Here is a 5,954-nt window from a genome sequence, read left to right as displayed (position 1 = left end):
GAGGCAGAGTTACTGTGACACATCATCATGAGGAACACAAGCACCAGGGGCGCACTTGTGAGGCAGAGTTACTGTGACATATCATCATGAGGAACACAAGCACCAGGGGCGCACTTGTGAGGCAGAGTTACTGTGACACATCATGAGGAACACAAGCACCAGGGGCGCACTTGTGAGGCAGAGTTACTGTGACACATCATCATGAGGAACACAAGCACCAGGGGCGCACTTGTGAGGCAGAGTTACTGTGAGCCATCATGAGGAATACAAGCACCAGGGGCGCACTTGTGAGGCAGAGTTACTGTGACACATCATCATGAGGAACACAAGCACCAGGGGCGCACTTGTGAGGCAGAGTTACTGTGACACATCATGAGGAATACAAGCACCAGGGGCGCACTTGTGAGGCAGAGTTACTGTGACACATCATCATGAGGAACACAAGCACCAGGGGCGCACTTGTGAGGCAGAGTTACTGTGACACATCATGAGGAATACAAGCACCAGGGGCGCACTTGTGAGGCAGAGTTACTGTGACACATCATCATGAGGAACACAAGCACCAGGGGCGCACTTGTGAGGCAGAGTTACTGTGAGGCATCATGAGGAATACAAGCACCAGGGGCGCACTTGTGAGGCAGAGTTACTGTGACACATCATGAGGAACACAAGCACCAGGGGCGCACTTGTAAGGCAGAGTTACTGTGACACATCATGAGGAACACAAGCACCAGGGGCGGACTTGTGAGGCAGAGTTACTGTGACACATCATGAGGAACACAAGCACCAGGGGCGCACTTGTGAGGCAGAGTTACTGTGAGGCATCATGAGGAACACAAACACCAGGGGCGGACTTGTGAGGCAGAGTTACTGTGACACATCATGAGGAACACAAGCACCAGGGGCGGACTTGTGAGGCAGAGTTACTGTGACACATCATCATGAGGAACACAAGCACCAGGGGCGGACTTGTGAGGCAGAGTTACTGTGACACATCATCATGAGGAACACAAGCACCAGGGGCGCACTTGTGAGGCAGAGTTACTGTGACATATCATCATGAGGAACACAAGCACCAGGGGCGGACTTGTGAGGCAGAGTTACTGTGACACATCATCATGAGGAACACAAGCACCAGGGGCGGACTTGTGAGGCAGAGTTACTGTGACACATCATCATGAGGAACACAAGCACCAGGGGCGCACTTGTGAGGCAGAGTTACTGTGACATATCATCATGAGGAACACAAGCACCAGGGGCGGACTTGTGAGGCAGAGTTACTGTGACACATCATCATGAGGAACACAAGCACCAGGGGCGCACTTGTGAGGCAGAGTTACTGTGACAATCATCATGAGGAACACAAGCACCAGGGGCGCACTTGTGAGGCAGAGTTACTGTGACACATCATGAGGAACACAAGCACCAGGGGCGCACTTGTGAGGCAGAGTTACTGTGACACATCATCATGAGGAACACAAGCACCAGGGGCGCACTTGTGAGGCAGAGTTACTGTGACACATCATGAGGAACACAAGCACCAGGGGCGCACTTGTGAGGCAGAGTTACTGTGACACATCATGAGGAACACAAGCACCAGGGGCGCACTTGTGAGGCAGAGTTACTGTGACACATCATCATGAGGAACACAAGCACCAGGGGCGCACTTGTGAGGCAGAGTTACTGTGACACATCATGAGGAATACAAGCACCAGGGGCGCACTTGTGAGGCAGAGTTACTGTGACACATCATCATGAGGAACACAAGCACCAGGGGCGCACTTGTGAGGCAGAGTTACTGTGACACATCATGAGGAATACAAGCACCAGGGGCGCACTTGTGAGGCAGAGTTACTGTGACACATCATGAGGAACACAAGCACCAGGGGCGCACTTGTGAGGCAGAGTTACTGTGACACATCATCATGAGGAACACAAGCACCAGGGGCGCACTTGTGAGGCAGAGTTACTGTGACACATCATGAGGAACACAAGCACCAGGGGCGCACTTGTGAGGCAGAGTTACTGTGACACATCATGAGGAACACAAGCACCAGGGGCGCACTTGTGAGGCAGAGTTACTGTGACACATCATGAGGAACACAAGCACCAGGGGCGCACTTGTGAGGCAGAGTTACTGTGACACCAGGGCGACTTGTGAGGCAGAGTTGGCATTTGAGGAACACAAGCACACAGGGGCGCACTTGTGAGGCAGAGTTACTGTGACACATCATAGAGAACACAAGCACCAGGGGCGCACTTGTGAGGCAGAGTTACTGTGACACATCATCATGAGGAACACAAGCACCAGGCACTTGTGAGGCAGAGTTACTGTGACACATCATGAGGAACACAAGCACCAGGGGCGCACTTGTGAGGCAGAGTTACTGTGACACATCATCATGAGGAACACAAGCACCAGGGGCGCACTTGTGAGGCAGAGTTACTGTGACACATCATCATGAGGAACACAAGCACCAGGGGCGCACTTGTGAGGCAGAGTTACTGTGACACATCATGAGGAACACAAGCACCAGGGGCGCACTTGTGAGGCAGAGTTACTGTGACACATCATCATGAGGAACACAAGCACCAGGGGCGCACTTGTGAGGCAGAGTTACTGTGACACATCATGAGGAACACAAGCACCAGGGGGGCACTTGTGAGGCAGAGTTTCTGTGACACATCATGAGGAATACAAGCACCAGGGGCGCACTTGTGAGGCAGAGTTACTGTGACACATCATCATGAGGAACACAAGCACCAGGGGCGACTTTGTGAGGCAGAGTTACTGTGACAATCATCATGAGGAACACAAAACCAGGGGCGCACTTGTGAGCAGAGTTACTGTGACACATTCATGAAGGATAAAACACCAGGGCGACTTGTGAGGCAGAGTTACTGTGAACATCATTGAGAACACAACACCAGGGGGACTTGATGAGGCAGAGTTATGTGACACATCAATGAGGAAACAAGCACATATGGCCATTTGAGACAGAGTTACTTGTGAACATTCATTCTAACAACCAGGACTTCAGAGTTATTGAAATATTGAGAAAAAAAAGATTGTGATGATTATGTGAAATATTGAAAAAAAATTAAGAGTATTGAATTAGAAAAAAGATTTAAAGTATTGAATATGAAATCAAAAATTGATATTATAAATATGAAAAAGATTTAGAATTATTGATTAAAAAAAAGGATTTGAGATTATTATATGAAAAAAATTGAGATTATTAAGATATAGAAAAAAGATTTGGGTTATTGAAATATAAAAAAAAAGATTGAATTATGTAAATTATAAAAGAAAATTTGAATTATGAAATATAAAAATAGATTGTAAATATTGAAATATAAAAATGACAGATTTAAATATTGAATATGAAAAGATTAATATTATATGGAAAGCAGGGATTGATAGCATATATGATTCATTATCAATATAGAAAGCACATGTCATTTGAAGATATATTGATTATTATGGAATAAATGATAATATTGATTATGATTATGATAATATTGATTATTATAAGCATAAATATTGATTATTACTGATAACTCATAGAATATTGATTATTTGATATGATAAATATTGATTATTATGATAATGATGATTAATATTGATTATTATGATAATCTATGAAAAAAGAATATTGATTATTATGTACAATATGATAAATAATGTGAAGATTATTGATACATAATTGATAATACATAAATATTGTATTATTATTGAAATTATGAGAAAGAATATTGATTATTATGATAATGATAAATATTGATTATAGAATTATGATGAATATTGATTATTATGATAATCATAAACATTGATTATTATAATCATGATGAATATTGATTATTATGATAATGATAAATATTGATTATTATGATAATGATAAATATTGATTATTATGATAATGATAAATATTGATTATTATGATAATGATAAATATTGATTATTATAATTATGATGAATATTGATTATTATGATAATGATAAATATTGATTATTATGATAATGATAAATATTGATTATTATAATTATGATGAATATTGATTATTATGATAATGATAAATATTGATTATTATAATCATGATGAATATTGATTATTATGATAATGATAAATATTGATTATTATGATAATGATAAATATTGATTATTATGATAATGATAAATATTGATTATTGTGATTATGACAAATATTGATTATCATGATAATGATAAATATTGATTATTATGATAATGATAAATATTGATTATTATGATAATGATAAATATTGATTATTATGATAATGATAAATATTGATTATTGTGATTATGATAAATATTGATTGTTATGATAATGATAAATATTGATTATTATGATAATGATAAATATTGATTATTATGATAATGATAAATATTGATTATAATGATAATGATAAATATTGATTATCATGATAATGATAAATATTGATTATTATGATAATGATAAATATTGATTATTATGATAATGATAAATATTGATTATTATGATAATGATAAATATTGATTATTATGATAATGATAAATATTGATTATTATGATAATGATAAATATTGATTATTATGATAATGATAAATATTGATTATTATGATAATGATAAATATTGATTATTATGATAATGATACATATTTATTATGATAACGATGAATATTTATTATTATGATGATAAAAAATATTGATTATTATGATGATGATAAATATCTGTTATTATGTTAATGATAAATTTTGATCATTTTGAGGGGTGAAGGCATGTACAGAGCATCAGACTGGGGAAGAGCAGTGTGGTTTCAGAAGTGGTAGAGGATGTGTGGATCAGGTGTTTGCTTTGAAGAATGTATGTGAGAAATGCTTAGAAAAGCAAATGGATTTGTATGTAGCATTTATGGATCTGGTGAAGGCATATGATAGAGTTGATAGAGATGCTCTGTGGAATGTATTAAGAATATATGGTGTGGGAGGCAAGTTGTTAGAAGCAGTGAAAAGTTTTATCGAGGATGTAAGGCATGTGTACGTGTAGGAAGAGAGGAAAGTGATTGGTTCTCAGTGAATGTAGGTTTGCGGCAGGGGTGTGTGATGTCTCCATTGTTGTTAGGGAGGTGAATGCAAGAATTTTGGAAAGAGGGGCAAGTATGCAGTCTGTTGGGGATGAGAGAGCTTGGGAAGTGAGTCAATTGTTGTTCGCTGATGATACAGCGCTGGTGGCTGATTCGGGTGAGAAACTGCAGAAGCTGGTGACTGAGTTTAGTAAAGTGTGTGAAAGAAGAAAGCTGAGAGTAAATGTGAATAAGAGCAAGGTTATTAGGTACAGTAGGGTTGAGGGTCAAGTTTGAATGGAGAAAAACTGGAGGAAGTAAAGTGTTTTAGATATCTGGAGTGGATCTGGCAGCGGATGGAACCATGGAAGCGGAAGTGAATCATAGGGTAGGGGAGAGGGCGAAAATTCTGGGAGCGTTGAAGAATGTGTGGAAGTCGAGAACAAAATCTCGGAAAGCAAAAATGGGAATGTTTGAAGGAATAGTGGTTCCAACAATGTCATATGGTTGCGAACCGTGGGCTATGGATAGAGTTGTGCGCAGGAGGATGGATGTGCTGGAAATGAGATGTTTGTGGACAATATGTGGTGTGAGGTGGTTTGATCGAGTAAGTAATGAAAGGGTAAGACAGATGTGTGGTGATAAAAAGAGCGTGGTTGAGAGAGAAGAAGAGGGTGTTTTGAAATTGTTTGGTCACGGAGAGAATGAATGAGGAAAGACTGACAAAGAGGATATATGTGTCAGAGGTGGAGGGAACGAGAAGTGGGAGACCAAATTGGAGGTGGAAAGATGGAGTGAAAAGATTTTTAGCGATCGGGGCCTGAACATGCATGATGGTGAAAGGAACGTAGTGAATTGGAACGATGCGATATACCGGAGTCGACGTGCTGTTAA

The sequence above is a fragment of the Panulirus ornatus genome, chromosome 68 (assembly GCF_036320965.1).
Source record: "Panulirus ornatus isolate Po-2019 chromosome 68, ASM3632096v1, whole genome shotgun sequence".
Classification (NCBI taxonomy): Eukaryota; Metazoa; Arthropoda; class Malacostraca; order Decapoda; family Palinuridae; genus Panulirus; species Panulirus ornatus.
This window is presented reverse-complemented; position numbering follows the sequence as displayed.